At 35.7% G+C, this 24228-nt stretch overlaps 1 long non-coding RNA gene across 10 annotated transcripts in view; it reads left to right on the forward strand.

Annotated features, from left to right (window-relative positions):
• The first annotated feature begins 619 nt into the window (after positions 1-619).
• Positions 620-24228, forward strand: part of LOC106050786 (uncharacterized) — a 52425-nt gene continuing 28816 nt past the window's right edge. For 5 of the 10 annotated variants that reach the window (XR_008777692.1, XR_008777684.1, XR_008777688.1 and 2 more), the window contains exons 1-5: positions 621-785; positions 893-996; positions 1239-1432; positions 2130-2254; positions 2734-2911. This is a non-coding gene — a long non-coding RNA (uncharacterized LOC106050786). Of the gene's footprint in view, positions 786-892; positions 997-1238; positions 1433-2129; positions 2255-2710; positions 2912-24228 lie in introns of all 10 variants that reach the window. The other 5 variants (XR_008777693.1, XR_008777686.1, XR_008777689.1 and 2 more) reach the window with 5 other exon arrangements.

Here is a 24228-nt window from a genome sequence, read left to right on the forward strand (position 1 = left end):
TATAGTGATTACTTTTAAGCAATTTTTTTTAGATGCAATTTATTTACTTAAATGCTCTGCTATTTGATATCTGGTTGAATTCAGATGATAACAATTGCCTCTTAATCTGTAATTATAAAATTATTTATTTAGCTTGCACTTTTTTTTTAAATAGTTCAAGATGTTGAGTATTGATTCAACTTTTAGCTTGGGAGATAAATAGCCAAAGCTGTAAATAGACAGGCCAGGTAATTGAAACTAGAGGTAAACATCATGGGAAGTCCAATTATAAGGCAAGTATTTTTCCTTTATATTTTATTTAACATAATTAGTCAAACTATGTAATACTTATATTTTTTTCAAAATGGCGCTGCACTGTGGCGACATGCAATTTGTGCTTTCATTATTCATTATTATTTCTTTGCTGGAAATTATGAGTGCGTCTGGTGTGAATGTACACTTAGGTTTCTTATAGTTATAATGTTTTTTGTTTGGTGTAATGCACAAATTGTAAGACAAATTTCCTTACGGATAATAAAGATTATTATTATTATTATTATTATTATTATTATTAACTATTGTTTCCATAGAAACAACTTTTTTTTAAATACCATGAGATATTGTATTTAAGAGATATTCTAGCTCAGTATATGTTGTTTCCATATATCATCATCTTAACAAGCACACATTCTCTGCTGCCAACAGTACCAATTTGTCAACCAAGCAACAAATATTCCTTGGTAATCTGCTATCAGATAACAGTTTTCTCGTTGGCATTTTTATGAATTAAAGCTTTCAAGGCTTAAGTAAGACTTACTTTTTTTTTCTTTGACTGCTAATTCTAAAATAATTTATCATTGCATGTTAAAAATAATAAAGAACTTTTTATACATATTTCTCTACCATTTTTCAGTGTTTTGGTCAAGTTTCAGATTTGTTTAGCATAATCCTGTACTACATATTAACAAATGTTTGGTGTGTCTAGTTCATCTCTCTCACTATGAAGATGGCTACACAGTGAGTACAAAGTTTTATTTTCATTCACAACACAAATTTTACTATAGAAAAAAATAATAAAAGCTATAGGTATTTAGTTTGCTAGACAACCTTCTTGTTATAGTGATAATTTTATTTGATGCATAACTAAGCCTTGAACAATGCATCATCATAACTAATATAATGTTAAAAGGCATTTATTAGTTTAAAATTTAGGTCAATCAAATAAGATAATGTGATCTAAACTGTTTTCTGGGTACCAGCTATCAGCAATGCACCCCTATGATATACAAGTCTTCATTGCCAAGTCACTCTGCCAAACAGTGTGTACACCTTTCTTGCAGTGGTAGTACTTTACTGTACTTCAATCACTTCAGGAGTCTGGATATGTCAGCCCAAGGCCAAGGAGATCAAGTTTGTGTCCAAGGTTACTTAGGTAATTCTCTAAGAACAATAGGTGAGTTGAATTCTAGTGTACCAGTCAAATATCTTTTAGCAAAATGAAAAAAAATAATTTTGTTATAACATATAAAAAATCTATTATAAAAACACAATGTCTAGAGTTTTAGAGTACTTGTTTCAGACCATCTGATCATAGGTCAGATAGTGTTAAGCTCAACTGTTTCTATGGTCAATGGTTAACCATGGGTTGTTTGGCCAGCAAATTTTCAGATATTGCTCTAGTTTTAGGTTTATAAGATACATTTTCTTCTAAAGGGAATCAATTAGGACCAAAATATAAACTTTTATAAAGTGGTGTACTTAATCACGCAAGAGCTGCTTCACATTTACTGTAAGAATGTTTGAATAGTGCATACATTTTCATAATAACTTACCCTGTGATTTGTAAGGTTGACAATTTATTATATATTTTTGTTTTTAGAAAGTATACTGTATTATATAAAAAGAGCATGCATTGTCCTATAATTCTATACCAAAATGGTAACGTTTTCTGATTACAAACAAAAATGTTATTGAAGTTTAATCATAACAGGGTGGAATTGAAGCATTAACAATTCTGTCAGAATGTGGAAAATAATTACGGAGAAAAATTTATACACATGGGCAAGGCAATTACTGTGTTTCCTTTTTTTTCTTTTAAATATATTATTGCCATTTTTCTTTCAATTTGTAAATTTGCTTCAACATTTCAGGTTTTTTTTTTTAAAGACACACACTACATGTTGCTGATCTGTGGGTTAGTGGCTCAATCATTGTGCACTGATTCTCCACTGATGCCTAGATTGCCATAAGTTTATCTATTGATCTACAGATCAAGGTAATAAATATTTTTCTACTCTGTAACCCAAGAGCTTCTTCTTTAGGATACATTGTTTTTACACTATGCGCCTAATTCTGTTGTATGTTTTAGGACCCTAGCAATAGTTTCTTAAACTTTCAGACAATCAGAGCTAGTTTAGAATGAAAGCACAAAACAAAAGCCAGATCTGTATAGTGTTTTTTTTTTTTCTGAAAATGTTTTTAAAGAAAAGTCCAGATATAGCAGCTTATAAGGCCAACTTGGGAAATTAGGTATTTTTAAAACTTGTACTTATACTAAAGATATTTGAAGTATTTTTAAACTAGTTCTGTTTTTCAAGTTTTTTATTTATTTGTTTGCATTAGATTTAAATTTTTTAAATTAATTATTTGAAAAAAATATTTAGTTGCACTATTTTATCAATACTGCATTATATGGTAATGCATTTAGATGTGATATATATCTGTTAAACAGTGAGTTTTTCTCAAATCAAGTAGGGACTAAATGGTCTATTAAACATGAGGTCAAGGAAAAAGGATGAACATTTCAAGGCTGCAGGAGGAACATTAAACATCTCTCTCACTGTGAAAAGATTCTACCGATCTACAAATGATCAACATGTTTTATCTAAAGTTCATCTGCCATTTCTTCAAATGGAGCCATAGTCAGAATAAGGTAAGAAATATTCTTATACTTCACAGCATTTATTTTTTTGTAAAGTGATGATCCTGCATTAGTTGTATGTTGTTTGTGCATGTTACTTTAAATATCCTGCATTAGTTGTATGTTGTATATGTATGCATGGTTCCTGTATTTGTTTTGTATATTATGATGTCAGTAATTACTTCACAAACACATAACAACTTCACACACAACTTGCAAGTTCACCTGTCTAGTTAAAGAAATTTGTATTGTATTTGTTTTAGTAGTGTCTAGTTATGAAAGTAAACTGAATTTTCATTTGTTAAACTTAGTGATATACCATTTTAATTTCAGTTAAAATATGTGGATGTTCCTATTAAATTTTTCAGAAAAACTGAATTGCTCTGAAATAATTCCAACTGTATAAATGTAAATATATTTCAACAAATAATGGAATTGGATTCTTTATCATTTGGATTAATTCAATAGTAATGTATTCTAAATATGGAATTCAAACACAAAAATGAAAAGTTGTGAATCACCATCAACTTTCACTTTGCCACTTGGAGATTGGGATGATTCAAGTTACTGGAGATTGGGATAATTCAAGTTACTATTGTTGGGAGTTAATGTGAAAAAAAAAATCTACTATTCCATGTGATATGATATACAATTGCATGCAAAAAATCCTAACCCTAACACATTCAATGAACAATCAGTATGAACGTTTCCACCAAAGGAAATGTTGCCGCTCATGATGCATCTATTTATTTGGCTCCAGATATTCAACTGACGCACATTCGCAAAACAAATGTAAAAAAAAAAAAAGATTTAATCCATTACATGTATATAATTGTGCAGGAACATTTGAGATTGTCATTTGTATCACACTCATCTCTCATTCATTGAGACTCTACACTTAATCTGGTGATCAAAATGTGTTTGCAATTCACAGTGAAATCATTCTTTGAGTGCTTAAAAAAGAAATTCATAAGGATGTATAACTGTGTTAGACGTCTTCATTTATATTCCGATGGAAGGTTTGTAACAATAATTAAGTCACACTCAAGGAACATAAGAACCTGTCCATCAAAGGAAATATCGCCGCTCGTGATGCAACGCACACTAATCAACATTTGTACTTGCAGACCAACTAAATAGTTGCGGAGAAAACACATTTAATTGATGACTTTACTATGTTTAGCTTAGGACTTTTCAAAAGCGAAGACTGGACTCTTTAGCCATCTTCGTGTTCATAGGAATGATTAATGGAGGACTTTTAAAATCGAAGACTGGACTCCTTAGCCATCTTCGTGTTTATAGGAATGATTAATGGAGGAATTTTAAAAGCGAAGACTGGACTCCTTAGCCATCTTCGTGTTCATAGGAATGATTAACGTAGGAATTTTAAAAGTGAAGACTGGGCTCTTTAGCCATCTTCATGTTAAAAGGATGTAGTTGAGGACTTTTTCAAAGAAGATCGGTCTCGGTGGCCATCTTTGTACTTATAGGAAAGGATATTGTATTATGTTTTAAACATGAGGATTTTTAGCTGAGGACTAGATGTATTAATAGTCATCAATTGAATTGTTGATCCAAGACAAAATAGTTGGTTATGTCTGTGTGCATTTGTAGACAACCCAGCAGTGCACATCCTTTTTCTTGTTTTGCTTTTTTCACGTGCTACAATGCCTTGGACAAAGCATCATCATAACTTGGAATGTTTAAAGGCATTATAAAAATATCATAGAAGAATGAGTTTGTGAAATAACCGGTTATTTCAGTTCAGTTGAATAATAGTTGGGACATAATTAGTTGAGTGCAAGCTTTGAGGCTGATTCAACTCACTCGACATTAGTTGAGTGCGAAGTTTGTGAGGCTGCTTCAGCCCTCAAACCGGATGCTTGTAGACCACCTTCAATAGCTTGAACACGACGTCATCAAAAATATTGTTACAGTCAGTTCATCAAAATGAAGTTGTCGGTCGACAAGCTCAAAACAGGAGTCAGCCGAAAATGCAAGCCTGAAACTTTTTATTGGGCTCCAGCTATTCAACTGATGCACGTTTGCAAAACAAATGTTAAAAAAAAAAGGATGAAAATAGAAGCCATCAGATGTATATGATTGTGCAGGAACAGTTGGGATTTGTGTCGTTTGTATCACGCTCATCTCTCATCCACTGAGACATTGTGAAGCGATGTAACCAGTGATGTTTCGAAACATCTCTATTTAATTGTGATGAGGATATCTACAAACGTTTGTGTACAAATATGTGATAATTCGCAGATTTTTCATCTCTGCACTTAATGTGGTGATCAAAATGTATTTGCGATTCCCAGTGAAATCATTCTTTGAGTGCTTAAAAAAGAAATTCATAAGGATGTATAACTGTGTTAGACGTCTTCATTTATATTCCGATGGAAGGTTTGTAACAATAATTAAGTCACACTCAAGGAACATAAGAACCTGTCCATCAAAGGAAATATCGCCGCTCGTGATGCAACGCACACTAATCAACATTTGTACTTGCAGACCAACTAAATAGTTGCGGAGAAAACACATTTAATTGATGACTTTACTATGTTTAGCTTAGGACTTTTCAAAAGCGAAGACTGGACTCTTTAGCCATCTTCGTGTTCATAGGAAGGATTAATGGAGGACTTTTAAAATCGAAGACTGGACTCCTTAGCCATCTTTGTGTTTATAGGAATGATTAATGGAGGAATTTTTAAAGCGAAGGCTGGACTCCTTAGCCATCTTCGTGTTCATAGGAATGATTAACATAGGAATTTTAAAAGTGAAGACTGGGCTCTTTAGCCATCTTCATGTTAAAAGGATGTAGTTGAGGACTTTTTCAAAGAAGATCGGTCTCGGTGGCCATCTTTGTACTTATAGGAAAGGATATTGTATTATGTTTTAAACATGAGGATTTTTAGCTGAGGACTAGATGTATTAATAGTCATCAATCAATTGAATTGTTGATCCAAGACAAAATAGTTGGTTATGTCTGTGTGCATTTGTAGACAACCCAGCAGTGCACATCCTTTTTCTTGTTTTGCTTTTTTCACGTGCTACAATGCCTTGGACAAAGCATCATCATAACTTGGAATGTTTAAAGGCATTATAAAAATATCATAGAAGAATGAGTTTGTGAAATAACCGGTTATTTCAGTTCAGTTGAATAATAGTTGGGACATAATTAGTTGAGTGCAAGCTTTGAGGCTGATTCAACTCACTCGACATTAGTTGAGTGCGAAGTTTGTGAGGCTGCTTCAGCCCTCAAACCGGATGCTTGTAGACCACCTTCAATAGCTTGAACACGACGTCATCAAAAATATTGTTACAGTCAGTTCATCAAAATGAAGTTGTCGGTCGACAAGCTCAAAACAGGAGTCAGCCGAAAATGCAAGCCTGAAACTTTTTATTGGGCTCCAGCTATTCAACTGATGCACGTTTGCAAAACAAATGTTAAAAAAAAAAAGGATGAAAATAGAAGCCATCATATGTATATGATTGTGCAGGAACAGTTGGGATTTGTGTCGTTTGTATCACGCTCATCTCTCATCCACTGAGACATTGTGAAGCGATGTAACCAGTGATGTTTCGAAACATCTCTATTTAATTGTGATGAGGATATCTACAAACGTTTGTGTACAAATATGTGATAATTCGCAGATTTTTCATCTCTGCACTTAATGTGGTGATCAAAATGTATTTGCGATTCTCAGTGAAATCATTCTTTGAGTGCTTAAAAAAGAAATTCATAAGGATGTATAACTGTGTTAGACGTCTTCATTTATATTCCGATGGAAGGTTTGTAACAATAATTAAGTCACACTCAAGGAACATAAGAACCTGTCCATCAAAGGAAATATCGCCGCTCGTGATGCAACGCACACTAATCAACATTTGTACTTGCAGACCAACTAAATAGTTGCGGAGAAAACACATTTAATTGATGACTTTACTATGTTTAGCTTAGGACTTTTCAAAAGCAAAGACTGGACTCTTTAGCCATCTTCGTGTTTATAGGAAGGATTAATGGAGGACTTTTAAAATCGAAGACTGGACTCCTTAGCCATCTTCGTGTTTATAGGAATGATTAATGGAGGAATTTTTAAAGCGAAGACTGGACTCCTTAGCCATCTTCGTGTTCATAGGAATGATTAACGTAGGAATTTTAAAAGTGAAGACTGGGCTCTTTAGCCATCTTCATGTTAAAAGGATGTAGTTGAGGACTTTTTCAAAGAAGATCGGTCTCGGTGGCCATCTTTGTACTTATAGGAAAGGATATTGTATTATGTTTTAAACATGAGGATTTTTAGCTGAGGACTAGATGTATTAATAGTCATCAATTGAATTGTTGATCCAAGACAAAATAGTTGGTTATGTCTGTGTGCATTTGTAGACAACCCAGCAGTGCACATCCTTTTTCTTGTTTTGCTTTTTTCACGTGCTACAATGCCTTGGACAAAGCATCATCATAACTTGGAATGTTTAAAGGCATTATAAAAATATCATAGAAGAATGAGTTTGTGAAATAACCGGTTATTTCAGTTCAGTTGAATAATAGTTGGGACATAATTAGTTGAGTGCAAGCTTTGAGGCTGATTCAACTCACTCGACATTAGTTGAGTGCGAAGTTTGTGAGGCTGCTTCAGCCCTCAAACCGGATGCTTGTAGACCACCTTCAATAGCTTGAACACGACGTCATCAAAAATATTGTTACAGTCAGTTCATCAAAATGAAGTTGTCGGTCGACAAGCTCAAAACAGGAGTCAGCCGAAAATGCAAGCCTGAAACTTTTTATTGGGCTCCAGCTATTCAACTGATGCACGTTTGCAAAACAAATGTTAAAAAAAAAAGGATGAAAATAGAAGCCATCAGATGTATATGATTGTGCAGGAACAGTTGGGATTTGTGTCGTTTGTATCACGCTCATCTCTCATCCACTGAGACATTGTGAAGCGATGTAACCAGTGATGTTTCGAAACATCTCTATTTAATTGTGATGAGGATATCTACAAACGTTTGTGTACAAATATGTGATAATTCGCAGATTTTTCATCTCTGCACTTAATGTGGTGATCAAAATGTATTTGCGATTCTCAGTGAAATCATTCTTTGAGTGCTTAAAAAAGAAATTCATAAGGATGTATAACTGTGTTAGACGTCTTCATTTATATTCCGATGGAAGGTTTGTAACAATAATTAAGTCACACTCAAGGAACATAAGAACCTGTCCATCAAAGGAAATATCGCCGCTCGTGATGCAACGCACACTAATCAACATTTGTACTTGCAGACCAACTAAATAGTTGCGGAGAAAACACATTTAATTGATGACTTTACTATGTTTAGCTTAGGACTTTTCAAAAGCAAAGACTGGACTCTTTAGCCATCTTCGTGTTTATAGGAAGGATTAATGGAGGACTTTTAAAATCGAAGACTGGACTCCTTAGCCATCTTCGTGTTTATAGGAATGATTAATGGAGGAATTTTTAAAGCGAAGACTGGACTCCTTAGCCATCTTCGTGTTCATAGGAATGATTAACGTAGGAATTTTAAAAGTGAAGACTGGGCTCTTTAGCCATCTTCATGTTAAAAGGATGTAGTTGAGGACTTTTTCAAAGAAGATCGGTCTCGGTGGCCATCTTTGTACTTATAGGAAAGGATATTGTATTATGTTTTAAACATGAGGATTTTTAGCTGAGGACTAGATGTATTAATAGTCATCAATTGAATTGTTGATCCAAGACAAAATAGTTGGTTATGTCTGTGTGCATTTGTAGACAACCCAGCAGTGCACATCCTTTTTCTTGTTTTGCTTTTTTCACGTGCTACAATGCCTTGGACAAAGCATCATCATAACTTGGAATGTTTAAAGGCATTATAAAAATATCATAGAAGAATGAGTTTGTGAAATAACCGGTTATTTCAGTTCAGTTGAATAATAGTTGGGACATAATTAGTTGAGTGCAAGCTTTGAGGCTGATTCAACTCACTCGACATTAGTTGAGTGCGAAGTTTGTGAGGCTGCTTCAGCCCTCAAACCGGATGCTTGTAGACCACCTTCAATAGCTTGAACACGACGTCATCAAAAATATTGTTACAGTCAGTTCATCAAAATGAAGTTGTCGGTCGACAAGCTCAAAACAGGAGTCAGCCGAAAATGCAAGCCTGAAACTTTTTATTGGGCTCCAGCTATTCAACTGATGCACGTTTGCAAAACAAATGTTAAAAAAAAAAGGATGAAAATAGAAGCCATCAGATGTATATGATTGTGCAGGAACAGTTGGGATTTGTGTCGTTTGTATCACGCTCATCTCTCATCCACTGAGACATTGTGAAGCGATGTAACCAGTGATGTTTCGAAACATCTCTATTTAATTGTGATGAGGATATCTACAAACGTTTGTGTACAAATATGTGATAATTCGCAGATTTTTCATCTCTGCACTTAATGTGGTGATCAAAATGTATTTGCGATTCCCAGTGAAATCATTCTTTGAGTGCTTAAAAAAGAAATTCATAAGGATGTATAACTGTGTTAGACGTCTTCATTTATATTCCGATGGAAGGTTTGTAACAATAATTAAGTCACACTCAAGGAACATAAGAACCTGTCCATCAAAGGAAATATCGCCGCTCGTGATGCAACGCACACTAATCAACATTTGTACTTGCAGACCAACTAAATAGTTGCGGAGAAAACACATTTAATTGATGACTTTACTATGTTTAGCTTAGGACTTTTCAAAAGCGAAGACTGGACTCTTTAGCCATCTTCGTGTTCATAGGAAGGATTAATGGAGGACTTTTAAAATCGAAGACTGGACTCCTTAGCCATCTTCGTGTTTATAGGAATGATTAATGGAGGAATTTTTAAAGCGAAGGCTGGACTCCTTAGCCATCTTCGTGTTCATAGGAATGATTAACATAGGAATTTTAAAAGTGAAGACTGGGCTCTTTAGCCATCTTCATGTTAAAAGGATGTAGTTGAGGACTTTTTCAAAGAAGATCGGTCTCGGTGGCCATCTTTGTACTTATAGGAAAGGATATTGTATTATGTTTTAAACATGAGGATTTTTAGCTGAGGACTAGATGTATTAATAGTCATCAATTGAATTGTTGATCCAAGACAAAATAGTTGGTTATGTCTGTGTGCATTTGTAGACAACCCAGCAGTGCACATCCTTTTTCTTGTTTTGCTTTTTTCACGTGCTACAATGCCTTGGACAAAGCATCATCATAACTTGGAATGTTTAAAGGCATTATAAAAATATCATAGAAGAATGAGTTTGTGAAATAACCGGTAATTTCAGTTCAGTTGAATAATAGTTGGGACATAATTAGTTGAGTGCAAGCTTTGAGGCTGATTCAACTCACTCGACATTAGTTGAGTGCGAAGTTTGTGAGGCTGCTTCAGCCCTCAAACCGGATGCTTGTAGACCACCTTCAATAGCTTGAACACGACGTCATCAAAAATATTGTTACAGTCAGTTCATCAAAATGAAGTTGTCGGTCGACAAGCTCAAAACAGGAGTCAGCCGAAAATGCAAGCCTGAAACTTTTTATTGGGCTCCAGCTATTCAACTGATGCACGTTTGCAAAACAAATGTTAAAAAAAAAAAGGATGAAAATAGAAGCCATCAGATGTATATGATTGTGCAGGAACAGTTGGGATTTGTGTCGTTTGTATCACGCTCATCTCTCATCCACTGAGACATTGTGAAGCGATGTAACCAGTGATGTTTCGAAACATCTCTATTTAATTGTGATGAGGATATCTACAAACGTTTGTGTACAAATATGTGATAATTCGCAGATTTTTCATCTCTGCACTTAATGTGGTGATCAAAATGTATTTGCGATTCTCAGTGAAATCATTCTTTGAGTGCTTAAAAAAGAAATTCATAAGGATGTATAACTGTGTTAGACGTCTTCATTTATATTCCGATGGAAGGTTTGTAACAATAATTAAGTCACACTCAAGGAACATAAGAACCTGTCCATCAAAGGAAATATCGCCGCTCGTGATGCAACGCACACTAATCAACATTTGTACTTGCAGACCAACTAAATAGTTGCGGAGAAAACACATTTAATTGATGACTTTACTATGTTTAGCTTAGGACTTTTCAAAAGCAAAGACTGGACTCTTTAGCCATCTTCGTGTTTATAGGAAGGATTAATGGAGGACTTTTAAAATCGAAGACTGGACTCCTTAGCCATCTTCGTGTTTATAGGAATGATTAACGTAGGAATTTTAAAAGTGAAGACTGGGCTCTTTAGCCATCTTCATGTTAAAAGGATGTAGTTGAGGACTTTTTCAAAGAAGATCGGTCTCGGTGGCCATCTTTGTACTTATAGGAAAGGATATTGTATTATGTTTTAAACATGAGGATTTTTAGCTGAGGACTAGATGTATTAATAGTCATCAATTGAATTGTTGATCCAAGACAAAATAGTTGGTTATGTCTGTGTGCATTTGTAGACAACCCAGCAGTGCACATCCTTTTTCTTGTTTTGCTTTTTTCACGTGCTACAATGCCTTGGACAAAGCATCATCATAACTTGGAATGTTTAAAGGCATTATAAAAATATCATAGAAGAATGAGTTTGTGAAATAACCGGTTATTTCAGTTCAGTTGAATAATAGTTGGGACATAATTAGTTGAGTGCAAGCTTTGAGGCTGATTCAACTCACTCGACATTAGTTGAGTGCGAAGTTTGTGAGGCTGCTTCAGCCCTCAAACCGGATGCTTGTAGACCACCTTCAATAGCTTGAACACGACGTCATCAAAAATATTGTTACAGTCAGTTCATCAAAATGAAGTTGTCGGTCGACAAGCTCAAAACAGGAGTCAGCCGAAAATGCAAGCCTGAAACTTTTTATTGGGCTCCAGCTATTCAACTGATGCACGTTTGCAAAACAAATGTTAAAAAAAAAAAGGATGAAAATAGAAGCCATCAGATGTATATGATTGTGCAGGAACAGTTGGGATTTGTGTCGTTTGTATCACGCTCATCTCTCATCCACTGAGACATTGTGAAGCGATGTAACCAGTGATGTTTCGAAACATCTCTATTTAATTGTGATGAGGATATCTACAAACGTTTGTGTACAAATATGTGATAATTCGCAGATTTTTCATCTCTGCACTTAATGTGGTGATCAAAATGTATTTGCGATTCTCAGTGAAATCATTCTTTGAGTGCTTAAAAAAGAAATTCATAAGGATGTATAACTGTGTTAGACGTCTTCATTTATATTCCGATGGAAGGTTTGTAACAATAATTAAGTCACACTCAAGGAACATAAGAACCTGTCCATCAAAGGAAATATCGCCGCTCGTGATGCAACGCACACTAATCAACATTTGTACTTGCAGACCAACTAAATAGTTGCGGAGAAAACACATTTAATTGATGACTTTACTATGTTTAGCTTAGGACTTTTCAAAAGCAAAGACTGGACTCTTTAGCCATCTTCGTGTTTATAGGAAGGATTAATGGAGGACTTTTAAAATCGAAGACTGGACTCCTTAGCCATCTTCGTGTTTATAGGAATGATTAATGGAGGAATTTTTAAAGCGAAGACTGGACTCCTTAGCCATCTTCGTGTTCATAGGAATGATTAACGTAGGAATTTTAAAAGTGAAGACTGGGCTCTTTAGCCATCTTCATGTTAAAAGGATGTAGTTGAGGACTTTTTCAAAGAAGATCGGTCTCGGTGGCCATCTTTGTACTTATAGGAAAGGATATTGTATTATGTTTTAAACATGAGGATTTTTAGCTGAGGACTAGATGTATTAATAGTCATCAATTGAATTGTTGATCCAAGACAAAATAGTTGGTTATGTCTGTGTGCATTTGTAGACAACCCAGCAGTGCACATCCTTTTTCTTGTTTTGCTTTTTTCACGTGCTACAATGCCTTGGACAAAGCATCATCATAACTTGGAATGTTTAAAGGCATTATAAAAATATCATAGAAGAATGAGTTTGTGAAATAACCGGTTATTTCAGTTCAGTTGAATAATAGTTGGGACATAATTAGTTGAGTGCAAGCTTTGAGGCTGATTCAACTCACTCGACATTAGTTGAGTGCGAAGTTTGTGAGGCTGCTTCAGCCCTCAAACCGGATGCTTGTAGACCACCTTCAATAGCTTGAACACGACGTCATCAAAAATATTGTTACAGTCAGTTCATCAAAATGAAGTTGTCGGTCGACAAGCTCAAAACAGGAGTCAGCCGAAAATGCAAGCCTGAAACTTTTTATTGGGCTCCAGCTATTCAACTGATGCACGTTTGCAAAACAAATGTTAAAAAAAAAAAGGATGAAAATAGAAGCCATCAGATGTATATGATTGTGCAGGAACAGTTGGGATTTGTGTCGTTTGTATCACGCTCATCTCTCATCCACTGAGACATTGTGAAGCGATGTAACCAGTGATGTTTCGAAACATCTCTATTTAATTGTGATGAGGATATCTACAAACGTTTGTGTACAAATATGTGATAATTCGCAGATTTTTCATCTCTGCACTTAATGTGGTGATCAAAATGTATTTGCGATTCTCAGTGAAATCATTCTTTGAGTGCTTAAAAAAGAAATTCATAAGGATGTATAACTGTGTTAGACGTCTTCATTTATATTCCGATGGAAGGTTTGTAACAATAATTAAGTCACACTCAAGGAACATAAGAACCTGTCCATCAAAGGAAATATCGCCGCTCGTGATGCAACGCACACTAATCAACATTTGTACTTGCAGACCAACTAAATAGTTGCGGAGAAAACACATTTAATTGATGACTTTACTATGTTTAGCTTAGGACTTTTCAAAAGCAAAGACTGGACTCTTTAGCCATCTTCGTGTTTATAGGAAGGATTAATGGAGGACTTTTAAAATCGAAGACTGGACTCCTTAGCCATCTTCGTGTTTATAGGAATGATTAACGTAGGAATTTTAAAAGTGAAGACTGGGCTCTTTAGCCATCTTCATGTTAAAAGGATGTAGTTGAGGACTTTTTCAAAGAAGATCGGTCTCGGTGGCCATCTTTGTACTTATAGGAAAGGATATTGTATTATGTTTTAAACATGAGGATTTTTAGCTGAGGACTAGATGTATTAATAGTCATCAATTGAATTGTTGATCCAAGACAAAATAGTTGGTTATGTCTGTGTGCATTTGTAGACAACCCAGCAGTGCACATCCTTTTTCTTGTTTTGCTTTTTTCACGTGCTACAATGCCTTGGACAAAGCATCATCATAACTTGGAATGTTTAAAGGCATTATAAAAATATCATAGAAGAATGAGTTTGTGAAATAACCGGTTATTTCAGTTCAGTTGAATAATAGTTGGGACATAATTAGTTGAGTGCAAGCTTTGAGGCTGATTCAACTCACTCGACATTAGTTGAGTGCGAAGTTTGTGAGGCTGCTTCAGCCCTCAAACCGGATGCTTGTAGACCACCTTCAATAGCTTGAACACGACGTCATCAAAAATATTGTTACAGTCAGTTCATCAAAATGAAGTTGTCGGTCGACAAGCTCAAAACAGGAGTCAGCCGAAAATGCAAGCCTGAAACTTTTTATTGGGCTCCAGCTATTCAACTGATGCACGTTTGCAAAACAAATGTTAAAAAAAAAAAGGATGAAAATAGAAGCCATCAGATGTATATGATTGTGCAGGAACAGTTGGGATTTGTGTCGTTTGTATCACGCTCATCTCTCATCCACTGAGACATTGTGAAGCGATGTAACCAGTGATGTTTCGAAACATCTCTATTTAATTGTGATGAGGATATCTACAAACGTTTGTGTACAAATATGTGATAATTCGCAGATTTTTCATCTCTGCACTTAATGTGGTGATCAAAATGTATTTGCGATTCTCAGTGAAATCATTCTTTGAGTGCTTAAAAAAGAAATTCATAAGGATGTATAACTGTGTTAGACGTCTTCATTTATATTCCGATGGAAGGTTTGTAACAATAATTAAGTCACACTCAAGGAACATAAGAACCTGTCCATCAAAGGAAATATCGCCGCTCGTGATGCAACGCACACTAATCAACATTTGTACTTGCAGACCAACTAAATAGTTGCGGAGAAAACACATTTAATTGATGACTTTACTATGTTTAGCTTAGGACTTTTCAAAAGCAAAGACTGGACTCTTTAGCCATCTTCGTGTTTATAGGAAGGATTAATGGAGGACTTTTAAAATCGAAGACTGGACTCCTTAGCCATCTTCGTGTTTATAGGAATGATTAATGGAGGAATTTTTAAAGCGAAGACTGGACTCCTTAGCCATCTTCGTGTTCATAGGAATGATTAACGTAGGAATTTTAAAAGTGAAGACTGGGCTCTTTAGCCATCTTCATGTTAAAAGGATGTAGTTGAGGACTTTTTCAAAGAAGATCGGTCTCGGTGGCCATCTTTGTACTTATAGGAAAGGATATTGTATTATGTTTTAAACATGAGGATTTTTAGCTGAGGACTAGATGTATTAATAGTCATCAATTGAATTGTTGATCCAAGACAAAATAGTTGGTTATGTCTGTGTGCATTTGTAGACAACCCAGCAGTGCACATCCTTTTTCTTGTTTTGCTTTTTTCACGTGCTACAATGCCTTGGACAAAGCATCATCATAACTTGGAATGTTTAAAGGCATTATAAAAATATCATAGAAGAATGAGTTTGTGAAATAACCGGTTATTTCAGTTCAGTTGAATAATAGTTGGGACATAATTAGTTGAGTGCAAGCTTTGAGGCTGATTCAACTCACTCGACATTAGTTGAGTGCGAAGTTTGTGAGGCTGCTTCAGCCCTCAAACCGGATGCTTGTAGACCACCTTCAATAGCTTGAACACGACGTCATCAAAAATATTGTTACAGTCAGTTCATCAAAATGAAGTTGTCGGTCGACAAGCTCAAAACAGGAGTCAGCCGAAAATGCAAGCCTGAAACTTTTTATTGGGCTCCAGCTATTCAACTGATGCACGTTTGCAAAACAAATGTTAAAAAAAAAAGGATGAAAATAGAAGCCATCAGATGTATATGATTGTGCAGGAACAGTTGGGATTTGTGTCGTTTGTATCACGCTCATCTCTCATCCACTGAGACATTGTGAAGCGATGTAACCAGTGATGTTTCGAAACATCTCTATTTAATTGTGATGAGGATATCTACAAACGTTTGTGTACAAATATGTGATAATTCGCAGATTTTTCATCTCTGCACTTAATGTGGTGATCAAAATGTATTTGCGATTCCCAGTGAAATCATTCTTTGAGTGCTTAAAAAAGAAATTCATAAGGATGTATAACTGTGTTAGACGTCTTCATTTATATTCCCATGGAAGGTTTGTAACAATAATTAAGTCACACTCAAGGAACATAAGAACCTGTCCATCAAAGGAAATATCGCCGCTCGTGATGCAACGCACACTAATCAACATTTGTACTTGCAGACCAACTAAATAGTTGCGGAGAAAACACATTTAATTGATGACTTTACTATGTTTAGCTTAGGACTTTTCAAAAGCGAAGACTGGACTCTTTAGCCATCTTCGTGTTCATAGGAAGGATTAATGGAGGACTTTTAAAATCGAAGACTGGACTCCTTAGCCATCTTCGTGTTTATAGGAATGATTAATGGAGGAATTTTTAAAGCGAAGGCTGGACTCCTTAGCCATCTTCGTGTTCATAGGAATGATTAACATAGGAATTTTAAAAGTGAAGACTGGGCTCTTTAGCCATCTTCATGTTAAAAGGATGTAGTTGAGGACTTTTTCAAAGAAGATCGGTCTCGGTGGCCATCTTTGTACTTATAGGAAAGGATATTGTATTATGTTTTAAACATGAGGATTTTTAGCTGAGGACTAGATGTATTAATAGTCATCAATTGAATTGTTGATCCAAGACAAAATAGTTGGTTATGTCTGTGTGCATTTGTAGACAACCCAGCAGTGCACATCCTTTTTCTTGTTTTGCTTTTTTCACGTGCTACAATGCCTTGGACAAAGCATCATCATAACTTGGAATGTTTAAAGGCATTATAAAAATATCATAGAAGAATGAGTTTGTGAAATAACCGGTTATTTCAGTTCAGTTGAATAATAGTTGGGACATAATTAGTTGAGTGCAAGCTTTGAGGCTGATTCAACTCACTCGACATTAGTTGAGTGCGAAGTTTGTGAGGCTGCTTCAGCCCTCAAACCGGATGCTTGTAGACCACCTTCAATAGCTTGAACACGACGTCATCAAAAATATTGTTACAGTCAGTTCATCAAAATGAAGTTGTCGGTCGACAAGCTCAAAACAGGAGTCAGCCGAAAATGCAAGCCTGAAACTTTTTATTGGGCTCCAGCTATTCAACTGATGCACGTTTGCAAAACAAATGTTAAAAAAAAAAAGGATGAAAATAGAAGCCATCAGATGTATATGATTGTGCAGGAACAGTTGGGATTTGTGTCGTTTGTATCACGCTCATCTCTCATCCACTGAGACATTGTGAAGCGATGTAACCAGTGATGTTTCGAAACATCTCTATTTAATTGTGATGAGGATATCTACAAACGTTTGTGTACAAATATGTGATAATTCGCAGATTTTTCATCTCTGCACTTAATGTGGTGATCAAAATGTATTTGCGATTCTCAGTGAAATCATTCTTTGAGTGCTTAAAAAAGAAATTCATAAGGATGTATAACTGTGTTAGACGTCTTCATTTATATTCCGATGGAAGGTTTGTAACAATAATTAAGTCACACTCAAGGAACATAAGAACCTGTCCATCAAAGGAAATATCGCCGCTCGTGATGCAACGCACACTAATCAACATTTGTACTTGCAGACCAACTAAATAGTTGCGGAGAAAACACATTTAATTGATGACTTTACTATGTTTAGCTTAGGACTTTTCAAAAGCAAAGACTGGACTCTTTAGCCATCTTCGTGTTTATAGGAAGGATTAATGGAGGACTTTTAAAATCGAAGACTGGACTCCTTAGCCATCTTCGTGTTTATAGGAATGATTAATGGAGGAATTTTTAAAGCGAAGACTGGACTCCTTAGCCATCGTCGTGTTCATAGGAATGATTAACGTAGGAATTTTAAAAGTGAAGACTGGGCTCTTTAGCCATCTTCATGTTAAAAGGATGTAGTTGAGGACTTTTTCAAAGAAGATCGGTCTCGGTGGCCATCTTTGTACTTATAGGAAAGGATATTGTATTATGTTTTAAACATGAGGATTTTTAGCTGAGGACTAGATGTATTAATAGTCATCAATTGAATTGTTGATCCAAGACAAAATAGTTGGTTATGTCTGTGTGCATTTGTAGACAACCCAGCAGTGCACATCCTTTTTCTTGTTTTGCTTTTTTCACGTGCTACAATGCCTTGGACAAAGCATCATCATAACTTGGAATGTTTAAAGGCATTATAAAAATATCATAGAAGAATGAGTTTGTGAAATAACCGGTTATTTCAGTTCAGTTGAATAATAGTTGGGACATAATTAGTTGAGTGCAAGCTTTGAGGCTGATTCAACTCACTCGACATTAGTTGAGTGCGAAGTTTGTGAGGCTGCTTCAGCCCTCAAACCGGATGCTTGTAGACCACCTTCAATAGCTTGAACACGACGTCATCAAAAATATTGTTACAGTCAGTTCATCAAAATGAAGTTGTCGGTCGACAAGCTCAAAACAGGAGTCAGCCGAAAATGCAAGCCTGAAACTTTTTATTGGGCTCCAGCTATTCAACTGATGCACGTTTGCAAAACAAATGTTAAAAAAAAAAAAGGATGAAAATAGAAGCCATCAGATGTATATGATTGTGCAGGAACAGTTGGGATTTGTGTCGTTTGTATCACGCTCATCTCTCATCCACTGAGACATTGTGAAGCGATGTAACCAGTGATGTTTCGAAACATCTCTATTTAATTGTGATGAGGATATCTACAAACGTTTGTGTACAAATATGTGATAATTCGCAGATTTTTCATCTCTGCACTTAATGTGGTGATCAAAATGTATTTGCGATTCTCAGTGAAATCATTCTTTGAGTGCTTAAAAAAGAAATTCATAAGGATGTATAACTGTGTTAGACGTCTTCATTTATATTCCGATGGAAGGTTTGTAACAATAATTAAGTCACACTCAAGGAACATAAGAACCTGTCCATCAAAGGAAATATCGCCGCTCGTGATGCAACGCACACTAATCAACATTTGTACTTGCAGACCAACTAAATAGTTGCGGAGAAAACACATTTAATTGATGACTTTACTATGTTTAGCTTAGGACTTTTCAAAAGCAAAGACTGGACTCTTTAGCCATCTTCGTGTTTATAGGAAGGATTAATGGAGGACTTTTAAAATCGAAGACTGGACTCCTTAGCCATCTTCGTGTTTATAGGAATGATTAATGGAGGAATTTTTAAAGCGAAGACTGGACTCCTTAGCCATCTTCGTGTTCATAGGAATGATTAACGTAGGAATTTTAAAAGTGAAGACTGGGCTCTTTAGCCATCTTCATGTTAAAAGGATGTAGTTGAGGACTTTTTCAAAGAAGATCGGTCTCGGTGGCCATCTTTGTACTTATAGGAAAGGATATTGTATTATGTTTTAAACATGAGGATTTTTAGCTGAGGACTAGATGTATTAATAGTCATCAATTGAATTGTTGATCCAAGACAAAATAGTTGGTTATGTCTGTGTGCATTTGTAGACAACCCAGCAGTGCACATCCTTTTTCTTGTTTTGCTTTTTTCACGTGCTACAATGCCTTGGACAAAGCATCATCATAACTTGGAATGTTTAAAGGCATTATAAAAATATCATAGAAGAATGAGTTTGTGAAATAACCGGTTATTTCAGTTCAGTTGAATAATAGTTGGGACATAATTAGTTGAGTGCAAGCTTTGAGGCTGATTCAACTCACTCGACATTAGTTGAGTGCGAAGTTTGTGAGGCTGCTTCAGCCCTCAAACCGGATGCTTGTAGACCACCTTCAATAGCTTGAACACGACGTCATCAAAAATATTGTTACAGTCAGTTCATCAAAATGAAGTTGTCGGTCGACAAGCTCAAAACAGGAGTCAGCCGAAAATGCAAGCCTGAAACTTTTTATTGGGCTCCAGCTATTCAACTGATGCACGTTTGCAAAACAAATGTTAAAAAAAAAAAGGATGAAAATAGAAGCCATCAGATGTATATGATTGTGCAGGAACAGTTGGGATTTGTGTCGTTTGTATCACGCTCATCTCTCATCCACTGAGACATTGTGAAGCGATGTAACCAGTGATGTTTCGAAACATCTCTATTTAATTGTGATGAGGATATCTACAAACGTTTGTGTACAAATATGTGATAATTCGCAGATTTTTCATCTCTGCACTTAATGTGGTGATCAAAATGTATTTGCGATTCTCAGTGAAATCATTCTTTGAGTGCTTAAAAAAGAAATTCATAAGGATGTATAACTGTGTTAGACGTCTTCATTTATATTCCGATGGAAGGTTTGTAACAATAATTAAGTCACACTCAAGGAACATAAGAACCTGTCCATCAAAGGAAATATCGCCGCTCGTGATGCAACGCACACTAATCAACATTTGTACTTGCAGACCAACTAAATAGTTGCGGAGAAAACACATTTAATTGATGACTTTACTATGTTTAGCTTAGGACTTTTCAAAAGCAAAGACTGGACTCTTTAGCCATCTTCGTGTTTATAGGAAGGATTAATGGAGGACTTTTAAAATCGAAGACTGGACTCCTTAGCCATCTTCGTGTTTATAGGAATGATTAATGGAGGAATTTTTAAAGCGAAGACTGGACTCCTTAGCCATCTTCGTGTTCATAGGAATGATTAACGTAGGAATTTTAAAAGTGAAGACTGGGCTCTTTAGCCATCTTCATGTTAAAAGGATGTAGTTGAGGACTTTTTCAAAGAAGATCGGTCTCGGTGGCCATCTTTGTACTTATAGGAAAGGATATTGTATTATGTTTTAAACATGAGGATTTTTAGCTGAGGACTAGATGTATTAATAGTCATCAATTGAATTGTTGATCCAAGACAAAATAGTTGGTTATGTCTGTGTGCATTTGTAGACAACCCAGCAGTGCACATCCTTTTTCTTGTTTTGCTTTTTTCACGTGCTACAATGCCTTGGACAAAGCATCATCATAACTTGGAATGTTTAAAGGCATTATAAAAATATCATAGAAGAATGAGTTTGTGAAATAACCGGTTATTTCAGTTCAGTTGAATAATAGTTGGGACATAATTAGTTGAGTGCAAGCTTTGAGGCTGATTCAACTCACTCGACATTAGTTGAGTGCGAAGTTTGTGAGGCTGCTTCAGCCCTCAAACCGGATGCTTGTAGACCACCTTCAATAGCTTGAACACGACGTCATCAAAAATATTGTTACAGTCAGTTCATCAAAATGAAGTTGTCGGTCGACAAGCTCAAAACAGGAGTCAGCCGAAAATGCAAGCCTGAAACTTTTTATTGGGCTCCAGCTATTCAACTGATGCACGTTTGCAAAACAAATGTTAAAAAAAAAAAGGATGAAAATAGAAGCCATCAGATGTATATGATTGTGCAGGAACAGTTGGGATTTGTGTCGTTTGTATCACGCTCATCTCTCATCCACTGAGACATTGTGAAGCGATGTAACCAGTGATGTTTCGAAACATCTCTATTTAATTGTGATGAGGATATCTACAAACGTTTGTGTACAAATATGTGATAATTCGCAGATTTTTCATCTCTGCACTTAATGTGGTGATCAAAATGTATTTGCGATTCTCAGTGAAATCATTCTTTGAGTGCTTAAAAAAGAAATTCATAAGGATGTATAACTGTGTTAGACGTCTTCATTTATATTCCGATGGAAGGTTTGTAACAATAATTAAGTCACACTCAAGGAACATAAGAACCTGTCCATCAAAGGAAATATCGCCGCTCGTGATGCAACGCACACTAATCAACATTTGTACTTGCAGACCAACTAAATAGTTGCGGAGAAAACACATTTAATTGATGACTTTACTATGTTTAGCTTAGGACTTTTCAAAAGCAAAGACTGGACTCTTTAGCCATCTTCGTGTTTATAGGAAGGATTAATGGAGGACTTTTAAAATCGAAGACTGGACTCCTTAGCCATCTTCGTGTTTATAGGAATGATTAATGGAGGAATTTTTAAAGCGAAGACTGGACTCCTTAGCCATCTTCGTGTTCATAGGAATGATTAACGTAGGAATTTTAAAAGTGAAGACTGGGCTCTTTAGCCATCTTCATGTTAAAAGGATGTAGTTGAGGACTTTTTCAAAGAAGATCGGTCTCGGTGGCCATCTTTGTACTTATAGGAAAGGATATTGTATTATGTTTTAAACATGAGGATTTTTAGCTGAGGACTAGATGTATTAATAGTCATCAATTGAATTGTTGATCCAAGACAAAATAGTTGGTTATGTCTGTGTGCATTTGTAGACAACCCAGCAGTGCACATCCTTTTTCTTGTTTTGCTTTTTTCACGTGCTACAATGCCTTGGACAAAGCATCATCATAACTTGGAATGTTTAAAGGCATTATAAAAATATCATAGAAGAATGAGTTTGTGAAATAACCGGTAATTTCAGTTCAGTTGAATAATAGTTGGGACATAATTAGTTGAGTGCAAGCTTTGAGGCTGATTCAACTCACTCGACATTAGTTGAGTGCGAAGTTTGTGAGGCTGCTTCAGCCCTCAAACCGGATGCTTGTAGACCACCTTCAATAGCTTGAACACGACGTCATCAAAAATATTGTTACAGTCAGTTCATCAAAATGAAGTTGTCGGTCGACAAGCTCAAAACAGGAGTCAGCCGAAAATGCAAGCCTGAAACTTTTTATTGGGCTCCAGCTATTCAACTGATGCACGTTTGCAAAACAAATGTTAAAAAAAAAAAGGATGAAAATAGAAGCCATCAGATGTATATGATTGTGCAGGAACAGTTGGGATTTGTGTCGTTTGTATCACGCTCATCTCTCATCCACTGAGACATTGTGAAGCGATGTAACCAGTGATGTTTCGAAACATCTCTATTTAATTGTGATGAGGATATCTACAAACGTTTGTGTACAAATATGTGATAATTCGCAGATTTTTCATCTCTGCACTTAATGTGGTGATCAAAATGTATTTGCGATTCTCAGTGAAATCATTCTTTGAGTGCTTAAAAAAGAAATTCATAAGGATGTATAACTGTGTTAGACGTCTTCATTTATATTCCGATGGAAGGTTTGTAACAATAATTAAGTCACACTCAAGGAACATAAGAACCTGTCCATCAAAGGAAATATCGCCGCTCGTGATGCAACGCACACTAATCAACATTTGTACTTGCAGACCAACTAAATAGTTGCGGAGAAAACACATTTAATTGATGACTTTACTATGTTTAGCTTAGGACTTTTCAAAAGCAAAGACTGGACTCTTTAGCCATCTTCGTGTTTATAGGAAGGATTAATGGAGGACTTTTAAAATCGAAGACTGGACTCCTTAGCCATCTTCGTGTTTATAGGAATGATTAATGGAGGAATTTTTAAAGCGAAGACTGGACTCCTTAGCCATCTTCGTGTTCATAGGAATGATTAACGTAGGAATTTTAAAAGTGAAGACTGGGCTCTTTAGCCATCTTCATGTTAAAAGGATGTAGTTGAGGACTTTTTCAAAGAAGATCGGTCTCGGTGGCCATCTTTGTACTTATAGGAAAGGATATTGTATTATGTTTTAAACATGAGGATTTTTAGCTGAGGACTAGATGTATTAATAGTCATCAATTGAATTGTTGATCCAAGACAAAATAGTTGGTTATGTCTGTGTGCATTTGTAGACAACCCAGCAGTGCACATCCTTTTTCTTGTTTTGCTTTTTTCACGTGCTACAATGCCTTGGACAAAGCATCATCATAACTTGGAATGTTTAAAGGCATTATAAAAATATCATAGAAGAATGAGTTTGTGAAATAACCGGTTATTTCAGTTCAGTTGAATAATAGTTGGGACATAATTAGTTGAGTGCAAGCTTTGAGGCTGATTCAACTCACTCGACATTAGTTGAGTGCGAAGTTTGTGAGGCTGCTTCAGCCCTCAAACCGGATGCTTGTAGACCACCTTCAATAGCTTGAACACGACGTCATCAAAAATATTGTTACAGTCAGTTCATCAAAATGAAGTTGTCGGTCGACAAGCTCAAAACAGGAGTCAGCCGAAAATGCAAGCCTGAAACTTTTTATTGGGCTCCAGCTATTCAACTGATGCACGTTTGCAAAACAAATGTTAAAAA

Source organism: Biomphalaria glabrata, chromosome 4 (genome assembly GCF_947242115.1).
Source record: "Biomphalaria glabrata chromosome 4, xgBioGlab47.1, whole genome shotgun sequence".
In the NCBI taxonomy this organism is placed as follows: Eukaryota; Metazoa; Mollusca; class Gastropoda; family Planorbidae; genus Biomphalaria; species Biomphalaria glabrata.